The sequence below is a fragment of the Furipterus horrens genome, unplaced genomic scaffold (assembly GCF_987537825.1).
Source record: "Furipterus horrens unplaced genomic scaffold, mFurHor1.1.pri manual_scaffold_17, whole genome shotgun sequence".
Classification (NCBI taxonomy): Eukaryota; Metazoa; Chordata; class Mammalia; order Chiroptera; family Furipteridae; genus Furipterus; species Furipterus horrens.
In genome coordinates this window covers 17,493,976-17,514,184 of record NW_028327187.1, presented here as the reverse complement: position 1 = coordinate 17,514,184, position 20,209 = coordinate 17,493,976, and the positions used below count along the sequence as shown (strand labels likewise).

General features: G+C 40.1%; 1 pseudogene; it reads right to left on the bottom strand.

Moving 5' to 3' along the window:
- Positions 1-14,729: 14,729 nt before the first annotated feature.
- On the bottom strand, positions 14,730-15,827 carry LOC149990597 (farnesyl pyrophosphate synthase pseudogene; annotated as a pseudogene).
- Positions 15,828-20,209: the final 4,382 nt, after the last annotated feature.

Sequence of the window (20,209 nt, the reverse complement as noted above, 5' to 3'; positions counted from 1 at the left end):
GTTCCAGCTCAGTGATTAAAAAAATAGGGTGGCTTTAGTTAATAACAGTTTGGTATATATCCTTCTAGGCCCCCTTTTTTTTTTCCTGTACATATATACACATATTTGTTGTTTTTTTTTTTTAATATAAATGGGATCATGCTATATACGTTATTGTGTTAACTTGTTTTTTTCCCATTACTAGTGCATGCGAAGATCATTTTATGTCAGTTACATATAGGTCTTCCTTACTCTTTTAAACTGCTATTTAAATTGTGTTAACAAAATAAGGATATGTCATTTATTTTGCCAGTCCTTTTCTAAGGGACATTTAAGTTATTTTCCTAGGGCATTTTGGTTGTTATTTTTGTTGTGTTTATTTGATTATCAACCATACTGTAGTGAATACCCTACAGTTCCCTCTCTGTGTACAGGTGGTATTTCTAAGGATGAAATTTCTAGGCCAAAGGATTTGCACACTTAAAATCTTAAGAGATGCTGTCAAGTTGACCTCCAAAAGGCCTCTTTCCTCAAATCCTTGCTAACACTTGATATTGCTAGACTTATTTATTGCAAATTTTACAGGAGAAATTATTTCACTGTTATTTTAATGTGTATTTTCCTGATTACTAAAAAGGTTGATCTGCTGCTTTATTTTTAATTCATATCTTCAATTCTATGTCATTCTGCCCCCTGACTGTTCTCTCCTCCAGTTTCTTCCAGGTCCAGGTCATCCTACATAATGCTTCCAAGTAAATTTTCCTAAAGCTACTTTTTATCACTACGCTTTCCTGACAAAAAACCTTTACTTCAATTTGTCACTTCAGTAAAATTAAGAAATAGCTTTTGAGGAAGTGCATCTTCTCAGATTCGAATTGTGAAGATATTTATTTAGTTCCTGTTGTGAGTCAGGACCTATGCTAGGCATACTGGGAGGAACAGTGATGTTTCATGACCCAATATATGCCTAGTGGTCCAGGAAGCTCTTCTCTCCTCTGTCCCCATCCCTCACCTGAAGTATGCAACTGGTCCTCAAGTCCAGAATCCTTGAAACACCCTTTGAAAATAACTGGAATAATTTTGTTTACACTCTACCTCTGTGGAATCCAAACTTATTTTGCTTAGGTATGAAATGCATGGCAATATCCAACAAAATGGGAGTGATTCTAGAAAAAATTCAGCTCAATATTTGCAGAAAATAAATTATGCCTGTCTGACATTCTCAGCATAACACTCAAGTACAACAGTCTTTCCCCACTAGTTAGCTGATTGATGCTATCTGTTGTCCAAGCATTTCTGCCTCCCTTTGGTGGGGCTTCTACCAGATAACAATGTCACTTGATTGGAGCTCACACTGTGAAATGTTGTGTTGACTCTGTAGAACCTTCTGGCGGGGTGGGGGGCTGTCCCTGGCAATACCAGGATCCAAGTCCTGCATATGGCTGAGTGAACCTTTGGGATACTTCATTTTGGTCTCAGAGAGAATCACAAGCCTTTTGTTAGCTGCAAAATCTACCCCCCCTTTCGAAATGCCATCACAGCTTATTATTCAGGAATAACTTTTTAAGAGTGAAGGCCTGATTGGGGGCTGGGTGGAGGTGGGCAAAGGAGGAGAAAGGGGACAACTGTAATAGTGTAAACATAAAAATAAAGTTCAAAAAAGAGTGAAGTTTTAAAATGTGTTATTTTTCTGTCACTTCTAATTCTGGAAAAGTATTAGTGCTAATCACTTCTTTTTAATTTCCAGTAAAGCATCTTAGGTGATAATGTTGATGATAAGTAGTCTGAACTGAGGGAGGGAAAAACATTGACTTCAATGGAGCTATTCCACGGTAATTGCTACTTCATAAGCTTCACTTGTGTCTTTGTGACAGAGATGGTAAAATTTGTCAAAGAGGTAAAAGCTCAAAGAGATGGAATTGGTACTTGGCTTTCTAGCTTTCTCTTTTGAAGTACACTTCAGAAATTTTAATAGGTAGAAACTGTTTGAATTTAGATACTATTTGCTATAAGCTTACCAATATAGTCCTTTTTTTAGTTGTGATAGAGGAGATGCTTATAACTTGAGCTCAATAGTCATTACTTCCAACAAACAAAATTTGTTTCACAAACCCTCTTATTCTGCATGTCAGTTGGAGGATATGAAACTCCCCAAAAGTGCAGTGCTCCGAACCTCAGCAACCACTGCAGGTGGTAATTAATGAGAAAAAAACCTGGATGGACCAAAACGAATTGCATTCATTCCACAAACAGTGCACGAGGATGTTTATACACAACTGCTCAGACCAAGCTGGTAATGCACTGTATATGCTGGTTTCTTTGCAGACAAACAAAGCTTCAAATTTCTACAACAAAACATCTACGGCCACAGTGATAAAAATTAATCTGAACTCAGAAGATGTAAGGCTTAATTAGAATTCTGATCCAAGATAGCAGACTGTGTGAACTGCTGTTGCTAAACTGTGCTGTATAAACATTGCATATTGATGGAGTTTTCTTGTCAACTCAACTGGCATTTCCATGCAGTAAGCTTGTCTCTCTGTCAGCCAAATGCATCATGGGAAAAGATCAGCATCTCAAAGGAGTGTGATCTGCATGTGTAAAGAAAGTGGGGAGAAAAAAAACCTTCAAAAGGAGACTTTGCATGGTTTTCATTTGTTCAAAGGTTAAAAAGAAATCTAACAATGTGCATTTTGGCCAAGGATAGCAAGGGCTTTCTTTATAAGAATTGGAAGATAAACTTTTTAAAAAAATTGAGGAATAGTGTCTGTAATCTTTAGCTAAGTAAAGCACGCCACTGAAAAAGGACTGCAGAAAATGAAAAGAAGCTAACAATGTTTTGGGCTTTTCCCTAATCCTTTTGATGGAAATCTCTGTTTTCTCATATCTACTACCTTAGTCAATTTATCTAAATCCAGAGGCATTTTAAAAATACTAGGCAGCATCATAGTATAGGTAATGTGAAGAACAGAGGAATTGGCTTAGATAGACAAGTTTCAAATCATGACTGTTACTATATTACCTTGAGCCTGTCACGTCATCTCTCTGCACTAGAGTTTCTTATCAATTAAATATTGGCATAGTAAAAGTATGTTGCATGGGTGTAGGGTTAAATGAAATAATGTATGTGAAAGTCCTGGCACTTAATAGGTGATCACGAAATGTTTATTGAATAATTTGAGACAATTTGTAGTAGGCAGTTAGATAAGTATAAGCAGAGTGGGAAGAATAGGCCAGATACTGAAGGTCACCCTACAGGATGACCTTTCTTCCCCTAGCATCTGGTCTTGTGGTTTGGGCCCTCCCCTGACCTTTGCTCTCCTGGCATGTCGTTAGTCACGAAATAGACCCCCTTAGGGGAGAAACAAAGGGACCAGCAAATAGCCTCATATGACTCCATTGCATGACCACTACCTTAGGCATTAAGCCCTAGAGATAACATCTAAGTCTCAGGTGTGTTTCAGCTCCAGGCCCAGAAAAGCCACAAGGCCAGGTGGAATGACACCATGGCTGACAACAGGACCAGCTGCAATGAATAAAGATCTTCTTCCCTGATGCTGAAAATCAGTAGAGACCATAACCCTGAGGAGACACACCTGGAAACCTGATGTCTATTGTACCGAGATCCTTCCAGAGACCTCCAGATAAACCTCTTAAGAGAAAGAACCCAGCATGTGCCCTGTCTCTTGCTGTCATGCTCATGCCCTCGCTTTTCCTTATCCTCTTCTTTCCCTAGTGTGCTCTATCTCTGTCTCTCTAGAGCAGCGGTTTTGGGCACCAAGGACTGGTTTCCTGGAAGACAATTTTTCCATGGGTGGGGGGTGGGGAGACAGGAGGTGGAGCTCAGGCAGTAATAGGCATGAAGCTTCACTCACTAGCCTGCAGTTCACTTCCTGCTGCACAGTTTGTTTGGGGTGGAAGAGGTCAGGGATCCCTGTTTTAGAGCATATCTGCACCTTTCCCATCTCCTTTCCTCAGGCAAGTTCTCTGCTTTTTTTTCTCCTAAGCTCCAAAGGCCCTTCTTCAGCCTCTAAAACTTGTTTCACACAGCCCAGCTGGCTCACTTCTTCCACAGCTCATCTTTTCTACCATGCAAGAGTCTGGTATCTGAATTCTTTCTTAGCCAAGACTCAAGGACCAAGGTCTAACATCTGGTGCCATTCACCATTAACAAACTGATATTTTAAAGTTTTTCTTCTAAATGACTTCTAAGATCATTTTGATGTCTTTCCTCTATTGTAGACTGACTGGCTTTATATGCTTCTGAGACCAGGGACGATGTCTGTGTGATTCTTTGTTTTCAGCTCTGTAGTATGTATAGGGATTTTAATAAAAGATATTTGCTTGCTTCTATTCAGCAAACAAGTTTCATCTTTCTTATCCTCTGATCCTTTGACCAGTATATTCCTCAGTGTTGTTTTGGGTTTGGATATTATCTGTTGCAGATAATTTTGGCCAGTGTTTTTTTTTTTTTTTTTAATCTGTGGGGGAATTATTTCCATACAAGCACTGAAGAAGAGGAGAGAGGGAGAAAGGTGCCTGGTACATAGTAGTCACTCATTGTTTATAAACTGCATTAGGTGCACATGGGATGCAAACAGGAAAAAGGGAAAAGGAACGAGACAAAGAGAGAAGGGGTAATAATAGCCAACACCCATTATAATTATTGAATGTTTAGTACATACAGATAAAGAAATTGAGACTTAAGTAAATAAATTCCCCAAGATCATACTCAATGCACAATCTTTTATCTAAAGTCAGGTATGTTTTAAAATTCTGAAATTGCTGGATTTTAGAAAGACATACAGTTTGTGTACCATGTATTACCCAAGTATCAGCAGGGTCAATGGTAGCAACACATCAAATACATTAATACTTATGCATTGCAATATTCACACATAGTGAGATTAATAAAGACTATAAATATCTCCATATTAGTTTAGATCTAGTCAGATGTTGCTTCCAAATAAGTTACAAAACAGCTTTATTTATCAAAGCTTTTTAGATTTTGAAATTTCAGATAAGGGATTGGAGGCCTGTGGTAGGTAGCAGACAGTAGTGAGAACACAGGTGTGTCAGAGTCTGAAGAAGTGCCATTTCCTTGCTGTATTTGTTCTCTGTTGCTGCTGAACAGTTACTGCAAGCTTAGCAATACAAATATATTCTTTTACAGAAGTCCAAATTAGATCTCCCTGGGCTAAAATCAAGATGTCAGCATGGCTGTGTTTCTTCTGGAGACTCTAGGGGGAAATCTGTTTCCCTACCTATTCCACATTCTAGAAGCTGCTCACATGCCTTGATTCATGCCCCCTTTCTCCATCTTTATTTATTTATTTATTTATATTTTATTTTTAGGTTTTCAATTACAGTTGTCCCATTTTCCCCCATTGCTCTCTCCCACCCAGCCCACCCCCTCTCCCGAAATCATATCCCTCCCCGTTGTCCATGTCCATGAGTCCTTCACACAGGTTCTTTGACTAAACCCTTCCCTTACTTATCCCCCTTCTCTCCCTCCCCCCTCCCCCCTATTGACTGCTATTCTGCTCTTTGTTCTATTTAGTTCTTTTGTTTGTGTTGTTCTTTAGTTTCCTATATTAGGTGATATCATATGGCATTTTTCTTTCTTTGCCTGGCTTATTTCACTAAGCATAATTCTCTCCAGTTCCATCCATGTTGTTGCAAATAGCAGGAGTTCCTTCTTTAAAGTCAGCAATAGCAGGTTTAGTTTTTCCTACACCCCTTAACCCTGACCTTCTGTCACCCTTCTCCATATTTAAAGGACCCTTATAATTACATTGGGCCCAATCAGATAGATAAACCATGGTAAATTAGCTAGAGTACTCCAGAGAAACAGAACCCATAGTGTGTGTGTGTGTGTGTGTGTGTGTGTGTGTGTGTGTGGAGAAAGAGAGAGAGAGAGAGAGAGAGAGAGAGAGAGAGAGAGAGAGAGAGAGAGAGAGAGATTTAAAGAATTGGCTCATGCAGAGACTTCCGGCCAAGATGGAGGCTTAGACGGACACGCTAGGTCTCCCTCTACAACTGGAGAGGAATACAACTACTTCAAAACAAAGGATAACTAGAAATTCCAGAAAATAAAACTACACGGAAGCCCAACATATGAAGTTATAAACCAGCGGCGCCCTTTGGGCAGGTAAGAGTGAAAGGGGGCGGCGCTGTTTGCGGTCGCACCTGGGACAGCGGCGGGGAGAACAATCCTGGCTGCAGTCGAACCCCCGGCAGCTCGCGACCCCAACGCTGGGGAAAGCAGCCACCACATCGCCTTGAACAGTGAGGCCCAGGGGGGCGGGAGGACGGATCCCGGTCTCCTAGCGGAATAACTGTGTGAATCCATCTTGGACCCCCGCCCCCAAAGAAAGCGCCACAGGGCTGCGAAATAGGTCGCGGACAGGCACCGGTCGCTGGATTGTGACGACAAAGCACCACGGCACAGCAAGAAAGGCTGCCGAACGGCGCCGGTCGCTGGGTCATTACGAGTACACAGGCACTGCCCCCTACAGCCGGCCCAAGAAAACAAAACGCATCTGTCAAAATGAGGCAGACAACTATAGAAATCCCGGTGGCACAGCTCACCAGGCAACAGATAAAGAACCTGACAGATGAACAGATAAGAAACCTGTCAGATGCTCAGTTCTGGGCCATTGTTATCAGGTGGCTTACAGAATTCACAAAAGATCTGGAAAAAGATGAGAAAGAAGCGAAAAACACTCATAACGAAAGGAACAAAACCACATACGAGACAGATGGTGAGGAAAAAAAATCCAGAGTTCATTTCAACAAACCGGAATATGGAGAAGGAACAAGAAGTCAACCAATGCAGCGAGAGGAAATGGGAAGCAACGATGAGAGGATCAGAAACCTCTGGGACAGCTATAAAAGGCCCAATATAAGAATCATTGGTTTGCCAGAGAGCGAGGAAGATGAACTAGAACTTGAAAAATTGAGTGAAAATATAATAAAGGAGAACTTCCCAGACTTGGGGAAGGAAATAGACTTACAGGTCCAGGAAGCACAGAGAGTTCCAAAAAAACTGGACCCAGGGAGAACCACTCCAAGACACATTATAATCAAAATGTCAAAAATTAAAGATAAAGAGAGAATCTTAAAAGCAGCAAGAGAGAAGAAAAGAATCATGTACAAAGGGGTCCCAATTAGACTATCAGCTGACTTCTCAAGGGAGACCCTGCAGGCAAGAAGGGACTGGCAAGAAATATTCAAAGTAATGAAAATCCAAAACCTACAACCACGAATACTCTATCCAGCGAAATTGTCATTCAGAATAGAAGGACAGAGAAAGTGTTTCCAGGACAAAATAAAACTGAAAGAGTTCATTAGATCCAAACCACTGTTATATGAGATGTTAAAGGGACTGGTTTAGAAAAAGGAGGATCAAGACAATGAAATCTAAAATGAAAACTGCATCACAAGAAACAACAGAAGCTAGGGAATTGAAACAAAGGCAAAACTAAACAGGCAACGAGAGTGGAAAAAGAACTATAGGTACGGGGAACATATTGGGGGGAGGTCAACAGGGAGGGGGAATGGGGAGAGGGAGGGAGATGATATAGGAATTAAGGATCATGGTAGGAGGGAATGGAATAAACAGAGAGAGGTTGAGAAGAACTGTATGCACAACTAATGGACATGATCTAAAAGGGGGGCACAACTGGAGGGAGGGGGGCCACCGGGTGGAGGGGAGCAGAGGGAAGGGAAATTGGCACAAATATAATATTATAATCAATAAAACACATTAAAAAAAGAAAAAAAAAAGAATTGGCTCATGCAAATATAGAGGCTGGCAAGTCCAAAACCTTCAGGGTGGGAGAACAGGCTGGAGACCTGGGAAGCACCAAGGCTGCATTTCAAAGTCTGAAGGCTGTCTGGTTGGAGAATTTCTACAGCTTTCAAGTGGTGAGATGAGGCCCACTGACATTATGGAAAGCAATTTGCCTTACTCAAAGTCCACTGGTTTAAATGTTCACTACATCCAAAAACTCTTACAGAAACATCCAGAAAAATGTTTCACCCAATAATTAGGCACTTTGGCCCAGCCAGATTGACACATAAATGATGTGTCACAGAATGATCTCCCTCTCTCAAGGCCGGTGGATTAGCATCCTTATTTTAATCTTCAACCTTAATATTCCTGCCATGTAACCTAACATATTATCATGTCTAGGAATTAGGACATGGATATCTTTGGGACCATTACTCTGCCTACTACAATGTGGTTGTGCAAGTAGAGCACAACACAGTTCCAAGGGCACACCACTCACATAGATTGCCATTTGAATAGCACCCTCTGAGTGATGAAATGTGGAGGGTTTTTTCCAGACCCCACATGCCTAAGGGCAGCCATTGCACATACTGACTACCTGGGAGAGAGCATAGTGAAACTTTTTCCAGACTAAGCTGCTGGAAAATTGGGTGATGATGGCTTCTGCATGAATATATAAGCAAGTTCCACAGGAACTGGGACAGAGCCAGGGTCCCCCTGCAATCACCCTGTGGAGCATGGGGGCCAAGTTGTTAGATTTTCAATGCTGCATCTTCCTCAGGACCAAGCCAGGATAGTCTCTAATAGGCTTTCATAACTCAGGATTGGCTCCTGCATAGAACTCACTCTGTGGAGGGGAAGAAGAAAAAGCTGCATTACTGATTATGGGAAGCCTGGTATGAGGTTTCAAAGGAAGTGCTCTCAGTCCAGCCTCTAAGACAGGGAATTCTTGTGTCTTCTGTGATTGATTGAGAAATAAGTATAATCACAATAGCTATGGAGCTAATGGAACTAAAGCATCTTTCGGCAAAAGGGCAATTTTTCATGAGAATCGAGACATTGCTAGAATATCTTATATTTTAATTCCTTCCACATAGATGACAGAAAAACCAAATATCTTTTAAATACATACTTATGTCAGCAGGGAGATGAACCTTTACCCACAGTTTGGTCTATTGCCCTCTCCCTAAACAAAGCTAAGAAAAGAAATGAAACAGGAAAGAAAAATCAGAAAGTTTTTAAAAACGTGCCAGGGTCATTCAAACTGTTTCAGGAAATCTAAGAGTGGAGGATCCCTCTTTTGTGGCTGAAGTAAAAAAAAAAAATCTCATTTATCATTATTTGCAAAAGCTGAATGAGGCAAAACTCTCTCTCCTGCCCATTCCAATTCCTAGAGTAAATAGCCATACTCCAGATGTTTTGTCATTGTAAAGAGTGTCATTCCCAGAAATGATTAATTTGTAAAAGTTCTGCTGTCAGATTATAATTATTATTTAGTTTTTTTGTAATGTTTCCTGCAACTTCTGTTTCTGGCCTATTATTGCTTAGAGCAGGGATAATACTCTGGTTTTGATGTTGATTGACTTTTATTAGGCTCCAGGAAGTTTGATCTAAATTAAAACGGTGCCAGTGAACATGGAGAACATGGAGAAAGGTCAGTAGGTTAGGTGAGCAAATTGCCACCAAATGGAGGATATAACTTCAATTTTTTCTTTCGCAGGAAGGGCCCATGGCTGACAAGTTCTCGAGAACACGGCACTTGTTTGAAATAGAGGAATGCAAAAAGGACATATCTGACAGGGCTTGGAACTCATAAGCCCTCATCTAAAAGGCCATTGTACTGTTTGTTAATGGATTTAGTACAAATGCTGTCAAATCTCTGTTTGAACTCCAAAGCCCAGGATTACTTGGTTATACTTTTTATTAAATTATGCTTAGTATCTTCTGTTTCATATGTAATACATTTTAGAGTGGAGTGAGGGCAATCTGGCTAAAGTTTATAATGATTTGAACACAAATAAAATCAACTTTGGTTGTTGAAAGACTGACCAACATAGGGAAGACATTTTGTTTATTAATATAATTTAATATTTTAAGTTGTTCTGATTTTCTTTCAGTTGTCAGGTAACCATAGTCTACGATAAGGGTCAGTGAACTTTTTCTATAAGGAGCCAGAAAGTAAATCCTTCAGGCTTTGTGGGACAGATGGTGTCTGTTGCAACTACTCAACTCTACCATTGTGTCATAAAAGCAGCAATAAACACTACATAAATGAATGGGCGCAGCTGCGTTCCAATGAACTTTATTGACAAAAACAGTTAGAGGGGCTAGATTTGGCCTGTGTGTAGGTTGTAGTGTTCACCCCTAGTCTAAGTGACAAGAAATAAACTCAGTTGACTAGCTTGATGTTGTTAATAAGCTGTCAAAAGCAGAGTAATAGAGAAGGTCAGTCATCCAATCTGGTGAGAAGGGAACGGCTGTCCAAATCATTGTCTCCTCTATGTTTTCAATGATCCTGAATTATTAATGTCTTTATTTTGTCTTCCTGATGTTCTGCACTGTACTAGGATACCATAGGATCTCAAAGGAAAGAGGAAAACTGGGAAGTGAGTGAGTCATAGATTAGGGTGCATGGAATGCTTGAAGGATATAGGATGATTTGACACAACTTGATTTATGTCTGTAGGTATGAATTATTCAATAGATTTATTTTTTACTCTCTAACATAAGACAACAAGTTACCTAACCAAGACAAAATGTATATATGTTGCCTCCATCACTATTGGCCATGGAGGGCAGAATCCAGCAAACACTAAATGCTGTTCTTTTTCTGTTAAAGAAAGCAACTATTTGGATTATAAAGTTTGATCGTGTTGATTCCCTCTTAGGAAAAATGGTCCCCTCTCTCCATATCTGTCATGTTTAAGTCAATTTAGTGCCAAGAGCCTGATTTTAATTGTAAATGTCAAGTACACTTATGAATGACAAGTGCACATATAAATGTCAAGTGAGCTATGTGGGTCCTGACATCCTCCCCTACTGAAGTGTAGAAGACACCATACAGAAGACTCATGACTCAAGGTTCCAATTCTTAAGTATTTTTTTAAGCCTCACCCAAGGACATGTTTCCATTGATTTTAGAGAGAAAGGAAGGGATAGACAGTGAGAAACATTGATGTAAGAGAGAAACATCAGAGAAATATTGATTGGTCACCTCCCTTAGATGCCCCAACTGGGGATCAAAACTTACACATGTGCCCTGACTGGAAATTGAACCAGCAACCTTTCTTTCAGTGAATGCCAGGACACTCCAACCAACTAACTCACATGACCAGAGCTCAAGAATTCCAATTCTTAATGGAGTTTGTTTTTGTGCTAAAGGCATAGCTATCTAGTTAGCTGTTATATTCACTCTGCACCCTCACAATAAAAAATGACCTTTGGATTACCTTCTTACTCATGGAACTGGAACACCTTTGCCTTCTTGCCAATGAATCTTTTCTGCTTGTGCAAGAGGAAAGCATGGCCCCAATTTATATTTTCACAATTTATAGTTTTCCTGAAATATGTCCTTTTTTTCCCCTCCAAACTCAATTCTTTCCGTTTTTAAGAAACATGCAAGGTTTTTATAGTATATGCCAAGTGCTAGCACATGCATTCACTCCTTCCTTTATCCATTCATTATACACTTATTTTTTTATTAAACGGTTCTTTTTTTAAAAGATTTTATTTATTTTTAGAGAGATAGGAAGGGAGGGAGAAAGAGAGGGAGAGAAACATTGATGTGTGGTTGCCTCCTGCGCGCCCTCAACTGGGGACCTGGCCCTCAACCCAGTTGTGTGCTCTGACTGGGAATGGGACTGGCAACCTTTCAGCTCACAGGCTGCCGCTCAATCCACTGAACCATACCAACCAGGGCCATTATACACTTATTGAGTGTCTATTACATGTTATGAGCTGTATATAAACAACAGTAAACTCATAGAGCTTATATTCCAGTGGAGGGGACAGATCTTAAATAATTAATGGCCCAAGTAAATAAATAACTGTGGTAGGTGCTATGAAGGAAAAGTACATTGTGCTCTTAGAGCTTCTAACTGAGGGAAGACTACTCTAAGGAAATGCCCATTTGGGCTGAGATTAAGAAACTGCATAAAGTTTCACTAGACAATGAGTGGGAGGAAGAGTACACCAGGCAGGGAACTTTGGCTGTAAAGCCCTTGAAATAGAAAAGCGGCCAGAACATTGAAAGTAGCCCAATGTCTCCCAATGACCCACAGAGTGAACAAGAGAGGGAAACAAGATGCATTTATTCATCAAATATTCTGGGGAACCACTGTTCTAGGTATTGAGGATATAATTAAAAGCAAAATACTTGCCTTCATGGAACTTCCTTCTAATTGGTAAGAGAGACTATAAATGCATAACTAGATCTTAATTTAATTTCCTAGGTGATAAGTACTCTGAAGATAATGAAGCTGGGTGGCCATGGAAGGCCTCTCTGAGGAGGTGCCATTTGAGCAAATAGGAGATAGTCCAAAAAATATCTGGGGGAGGAGAGTGCCAGGCATTTGGATCAGCCCATTAGAACATACCTGGTGTGTTTTTTAGACTTTAATGTTCTCAACAATCTCAAGAGGCATGTACTAGGTAACTTGTGCTAAATTTGTAGCTTATACATGTCATGGTAGGGCTTAAGCCCAAGTCTGTCTATTCCTTTTCCTATTATGTGATTATTGACTCCGTCTTTCCCTTGGACCCTTCAGCTGCGAAGAGAGGGGGGGTCTGCTGCATGGGCAACAGCAGACCCTCCATATCACCCTGCCCAGGCTCTGTAGCTTCAGCTTCACTGGAGAGGACACTCCAGCGTCATCGCAAGATGTCGATTCAACACGGGAGGAGACAGATACCGTGTCACTCCCGAGTCGGACTGCACAGCCATTCTCGGCGGTGCAGATAGACTCTTAAGAAGCTACACCATCGTCTCTCGAGGCTCTGTAGCTTCAGCTTCACTGGAGAGGACACTCCAGCGTCATCGCAAGATGTCGATTCAACACGGGAGGAGACAGATACCGTGTCACTCCCGAGTCGGACTGCACAACCATTCTCGGTGGTGCAGATAGACTCTTAAGAAGCTACACCATCGTCTCTCGAGACGGACGGCTGCCAACGACGACGATACTGCCCCTTTAGAGGAGGATAGTAAGTTATGTCCATATATGTACAAGTCATTTTAATCATTTCAGTCAAAATTGTCACATCTGAGAGAGGACATAATCCTTAACATGTGTCATGAATGGAATCCTAGGCTGATGCTGATAAAAGCATTCTCACCTTTTTGTGTTGGAGAATACTACTTTGGGGCCTGGTATGAGGAAAGCACATGCTTACTGTATAGTAGTCTGTGGTATGTTTGGAAATCATCATATAACACACAAAGTCTGACACTAATAGGAGACTTAGGTTCTATGCACTTTCTTCCATTCAATTAGTTGTGTAAATTTAGGCAAGCTCCAACCTCTCGGAGTTCCAGTTTCTTCATCTGTAATATGGGATTAATAGTATCTTTCTTGCCTACCTCTCAGAGTTATTGTGAATACCCAATTACATTATCCCTACCTTCAAAATAAATCCAGAATCCAACTATCTTTGCTGCTACCACTCTGGTCCAAGCAACAATATTTCTTTCCTAAATTATTGCAATAGCAGCCCAACTGGTCTTTGTTTTCCACTCTTACCACCCTGCCTGCCAATTTCATTCTGAATGGAGCAACAAGGATGATCCTGCTAAAAGCAAGTCAGATCTTAGTGGAGCTTACTACTATTCCATACCTTCCAGTGGCTCATTAATTCACTTGGAATTAAAAGCAAAGTCCTAATAATATTGACCTGTACATCCTCCCTGATCTGCTCACTTATATTACCAGTCTGGACTTATCTCCTCATCTAGTGCTCTCATTAACTTTGCTCCAGCCCCACTCGTTTTCCTGTTATTCCTCAGTCACACTAGGAACAGTCTCAACTCAGAGGGCTTTGCTTGCTCTTGCCTCTTCCAGCAACACTGTGTGTCAAGTCTTTGCTCAAATGAAGCCTATTGTGACCACCCTATTTAAAATGGCAACCACTTTCCTCACATATCAGACCCCCTTAACTCTACTTTTTATTTTTTTCTTTTCCATAGCACTGTGAATTGTTAAAAATAATATACAGTTTACTTATTAATACTATGTCCACATATGTAATTTTGTACCAACCAGGAAATTTTTGAGAGTATAAATCCCAGGTATAAACTGGGATTTAGTAATTTATGATGATTTTAAAAAATTATATGTTTCCCCTTGCCGTCCTCACAAGAAGTTATATTTATTTATTTATTTATTTGTTTGTTTTTTTAAATTTATTTATTTATTTCCTGGAATAACATTGTTTTATTCCCCTTCATTTCTTTATGTTTAGGAAAAGGTAATCTATTCCATCCGGATGCACTGTGTGGAGCTTGCATAGTCTTCCCTTATCTAGGTTTTCTCACAGGACCCAGGTTTCTTCCCACATCCCAAAGATAGGCAGGTGAGAATTGGTATCTAAATTGCCTGAGTGGATGTGGCTATGAGTGGGCCCTGTGGTAGATGGGCCCCTTGTCCAGGGTTGCCTCAGATAGGCTCCTGTCACCTACAACCCTTAACTGGAATAAGTAGGTTGGAAAGTAATCTTACCTGCTCTTATTTATTCCTTAACTTAAAAAAACAATGTATGTATAACTCATATTTATCTCAGTGTTTAATATTAAAAGTGTTGAGTAATGTTTTTGTGACCAGAAATAGGCCATAGGAACTTAACTCTTGGCTATATAAATTAGCCTATGGCAAAATGTTGTCTCAGTACTCAAGAACATATGGATGGTGTTAAGTGAGGATTTACTGTAATTTATGGAGTCTCGCCTCCCTGCCCTGGTAGTCTCTAGGTCACTTTTTCCTCTGGTAGATCTTGTGTGCTAGCCTCAGGAAGCTGGCTGGGGGCAGGGGCGATGAGTACTGCTCAATGAGACCCATAAGGTGGCTATAACTGTCTTCCTCATGCTGCATAAACACAGCCTGCAGATTCTGCTCCTCGTAGAGTGCCTTCACTCGGGCCACCTTCTCAGCCTCTTTCTGCCCATAATTCTCCTACAAGATCTGGCGCTGTTCCAGAGAGGCCTGTTGTAGACACTGAACCACCAACCAGCTGCATTTGTTGTCCTGGATGTCAGTGACAATCTTGCCCATCACATTGAAGTCCCCTAAGAGGTCAAGGTAATCATCCTGAATCTGAAAGAGCTCCCCCATCTCCAGCAGGATCTTCTTGGCATTGGCATGTTTCTTCTCCCCATCAATGTGCACCATATACATGGCAGCTGCTACAGGAAGGTAGAAGGAGTAGAAAGCTGTCTTATACCTGACAATATATTCGTACCTCTTTTCAGTGAATCTGTCAAGATCCATGTTGCCTTGTGGGGCTGTGATAAGGTCCAGGGTCTGTCCAATCTCAGTCTGATAGGAAGTCTGCAGGAAGAGCCTGATCAGGTTCTGGTAATAGGGTTGCTCCTGGTTGTAGAGCTTCAGCAGTGAGTAGAAACATGCTTCCAGAAGCATAGCATCATTGATGGAATCCAAATCTATGTCTGGCTTCTGATACCAACAGATCTGCCCCCGTCGGGTAAGGGGTGAATCCATAATGTCATCTGACACCAGAAAGAAAGCCTGGAGCAGTTCCACACACCAGCCCACAGTCATGGCCCACTGGAGACTATCAGCTTTCTTGGTTCCACCAGATCCTGGAATGTTAACAGCACTGTCACACCCTGCTGCTACTTGCCTCCAATGACATTGTACTCCAGGACCTCCTTGACCCGGGCAATAGCATCTCCTATTTCTGGGTGCCCCATGTCATCCTTGGTCAGGACCCTGACAATCTTGGAGAAGTGCTGGATGAAATTCTGCTTTTTTTGGTCACAAACATCCCATTTCTGGTCTCCATTCATTTTGAGGGAGGAGTAAAGTACTCTGTTGCTGGATGCCGGTTCTTGGCCCGGATTGTTGTCAGGGTATCTAAGAATAGTTACTTTGAAATGTTTTGTTGTTTACTTATTTATATCATGTGCCAATAACAATGGCTGACATAGTAGGTTATCATTACATATTTTTGAATAAATGAATGAATAATACATATGAAAGGTGACTATGATATAAAGTATTATACACATGTATTTTAGTTATTAATTTTTCTCTATATATGTATATAGATACATATATTATGTGAAATATGTCTATATCTGTATATTTCCATCTATATACTAAATGTATATTTAATATCAGCAATCCCTCCCCACTTAACCACTTTTACTCCCTAGGATAGAATAAAAGATAAGTTTTGCTGTACATTTTATATGTCCTTTAAAATGCTAAAGAGTGATTTGAAAGATAAATGTGGTATAGGAAAAATTATTACAAGCAGATTGAAAGGTGCTGCTTATTAAAAAGACTATTGTAGCTGTATGGTTAGATTTTTTATTTGAGATTCTTCTATCCTTTTTAGGTAGGTCTGTATTGCTATGAACTTCCCTCTCAGGACTGCCTTCACTGTGTCTCATAGGTTTGGGGTGGTTGTGTGCTTATTATCATTTGTTTCCAGAAACTTTTTGATTTCTTCCTTGATGCATTATTAACCCATTAATTATTTGAGGAGCATAAAATGGAGTGAAAATAGCCTCTTCAACAAATGGTGTTGGGAGAACTAGACAGGGACATTCAAAAAAATGAAATTAGACCACTAACTTACACCACACATGAGAATAAACTCAAGATGGATAAAAGGCTTAAATGTAAGCTAGCCGTGGCACCATAAAAGTCCTAGAGGAAAACATAGGCAGGAAAATCTCAGATATCCCACATAGTAATATTTTCACCGATATGTCTCCTAGGGCAAGGGAAATAAAGGAAAGGATAAACAAATGGGACTTCATCAAACTATAGAGTTTTTGCTCAGCAAAAGGAAACATCAGCAAGATGAAAAGGGAACCAACCATATGAGAGGACATATTTGCCAATGATACCTTGGACAAGGGTTTGATTTCCAAAATATATGAAGCATTTATACGACTCTACACCAAGAAGACAATCCAATTAAAAATGGGCAAAGGACCTGAACAGACACTGCTCCAAGGAGTACATACAAAGGGCTCATAGGCACATGAAAAAATGCTCAACATCACTAGCCATCAGAGAGATGCAAATTAAAACCACAATGAGATACCACCTCACATTAGTCAGAACAGCCATCATTAACAAATCAACAAACAAGGGCTAGTGAAGATGTGGAAAAATGGGAACCCTAGTGCACTGTTGGTGGAAATGCAGACTGGTCCAGCTACTATGGAAAACAGTATGGAATTACCTCAAAAAACTAAAAATGGAACTGCCTTTTGATCCAGAGATCCCATTGCAAGGATTACACCCAAAGAATCCTGAAACACCAATTTGAAAGAACCTATGCACCCTATGTTCACACCAGCACTATTTACAGTAGTCAAAGGCTGGAAACAGCTTAAGTGCATATCAGTAGATAAGTGGATCAAAAAACTGTGGTACATTTACACAATGGAGTACTATGCAGCAGAAAGAAAGAACTCCTACCTTTTGCTACAACATGGATGGAACTGAAGACTATTATGCTTAGTGAAATAAGCTAGGTGGTGAAGGACAAATATTACATAATCTCACCCAATACAGGAAACTAATGAACAAAACAAACAAATGAGCAAAGTAGAACCAGAGACATGTAAACAAGGAACATATTGACAGTGACGGGGGGTGGGGGGAAAGAGGGGAAAGAAGGGGGAGGGTATAGTCAAGGAACTAGTATAAATGACCCATGGACATGGACAACAGGGTGGGGATTGAATGTGGGAGGTGGGGTGGGTGGGATAGGGGAAACAATGAGGAAAAATGGGACAACTGTAATAGAAAAACAACAAAAGGCTTTCCTTCCCACTCAGGGCACATCTCTTTGCTGAGGGCTTATATAGATACTGACAATCACCTCAAGGAATTGTTGATGTGGCTTCACTGATATTAGTCTGATGCATATATGAGGCTGTACGGTGGAAGGTAAGACAACCTTCATTCCTACAAAAGAGAAAGTACACTATCTGTTATTTGAGAAGATAGGAACCATGAATGGTGTGGAATGAGCCATTGCAATAGTTGGGAAGCATGGGCCAGAAGTGATGTCTAGTAGGGAGACATTCAATTGATAGCAGTTAAATTAATGATTGAAATGTGATTTAACCTATGCCAGGCTATATTAAGTACTTGGAAATAATTTTATTTTTACAATGATCTGCATACATTTATTGTTGCACCTGCTCTGTTTGTTGGCATGCCCTTGGATGAATTCCTGGAATAAACCAAAATACAATGTGCTCTTATCAAAGTTAATGAATGTGTAAATTCAAAGGTAAAATAGTTTATATTAGATTTTGCTTACTCTCTGGCCTTAGAAATGCTTAGATAAACAAGAGTGTGCAATTTACTTATAAAGCCTAAGCAAAGTCAATAGATAAATTTTCAAGCTTCTTTTCTTAGTTGATGTCGATGAGGATGATTAAGGCAAATAATTTCATTTTAACCAAGTTTAAAAATAAGGCCTCATTGGGCTAGACTTTGTGGACTTCCATCTTCCTCTCTTTTTTTGGTAAATTAGGTTTGGTTGAGTTGGCTTCTTATGCTTCCCACCCCTACACCACCTGAAACACTTTTTCTATCCATGATGCTTTCTTATATTCCAAGTGTGTATCACAGAACATAGGAAGAAAAGTCCATTGGGTTCAGCTGCATCATGAAAAAGGACATTTTAGCATTTCATCTCTTCAGGCATTTAAGAAATTAGAAGTGAGATCAGTATGGGAAGAGATAAAACCTTCATAATTCCAGCAATGGAAAAGTGAGGAAGAGGAACATCTCTTTTTCCTCTTCTTTTTGGACTGGGGCTTGACTTTTTTCTGTAGCCTTGTGAAGTCTAGTTCAGATTAATGCTCAGCTTTTGTGGTTTCAATCACCCAAGTGTGCAAAATCAACGGTTTTCCTCTAAATAGTAAAACGTACTTAAATTAGGAAAAGTAAGGTTGAGCAGAGCTGGACATATATTAGGGATTCAATATATGTGTGAATTATTCTGGAATGATTCAAATACCTTCTAGTAAGTAAATGTATTCATCTGCCAATTCATTTCTTTTCTGATGCCAGGTAGCCTGAGATCTGAGCAGCTAGAGGGGAGATATAGATATGTGAACTTCAGTCACATATGAAAATATAACTCCATTTTTTGTTTGTGAATTATTTTTCTTTTTCAAGTTCCTAGTCTACCTTATAGTAGTAGAAAACAACAACCAGAACCATAAATATAGCAATAAAAACCTCAATCTAGTTGCTACCAGTAAACTCAGTCTAAATATGTGATATCTTAGTTAATAGAAATTATTCAGCCACATTCAGATTTAAAACGTCTTCTCACATGTTCTCTCTCTGTGAGATGATGCTGTCAAGGATAAGAGCTATTCCAACAATTTAAGATTCAGGGACTTGGCTTTATGCAGCTGCTATATGACATTTTTCAGGAGAGTCTAGAAAAGCTCTCTTCTTGATCTTCTTCTATGAGAGCCTCCTACTCCAGTTGATCTTCTCTGGCATAATCATTAGAAAGACTTTTTTCCTGAAAGTAACAGAAACTCCACTAACAGTGCCTTAAAACGCAAGACTCTTTATTATTTAGTAATAAGAGAATCCAGATGCACGTGTCTGCTAAGTTGTTCTGACAGTTCAGTGACCCAGGCCCATGCTATCTTTCTGCGCGGCATGTTGGCTTTTCAGTTTTGTACTTCTCATTTCATCGTTACAAAATAGCTTTGCATGCCCTGATACCACATAAGCTTTCCAAGGCAGAAAGAAAGAGGGAAGAACCATCGTGAACCAGTAGTTATCCTTCTGCATATGCCTCTTTTATCAGGAGAGCAGAGGGTGTCCTCAAAAGTTTCTTCTTAGCAGAAATGAGTCACTGGCTACCACCTGCTGTGAACAAGGCAAGGAAACTGACCTTTGGAGTTTCCCACCCTTTGTCATGGGAGACAGGCTAGGGAGATGGAGTTGAGAATTCAGCCTGAATGGCTAGCCTTCAGGTCCTACCTCTCCTAGTCTGGTTCGTGATACAGGGAATACGTACACAGCGCTGCTTGAGATTGTGACTGAGATGATCTGTGGGGGAATGAGTAGGTTTTATCACTGATCTTTTCACTGTCTAAGAGGGACCTGTTCTTTTTTAAGAGGGACCTTTTGCGTATAGGAAACAATATTTGCAGTTTCTCGGTTTTATGTTAATTTATTAAAATTACAAATTCAAAAGTGG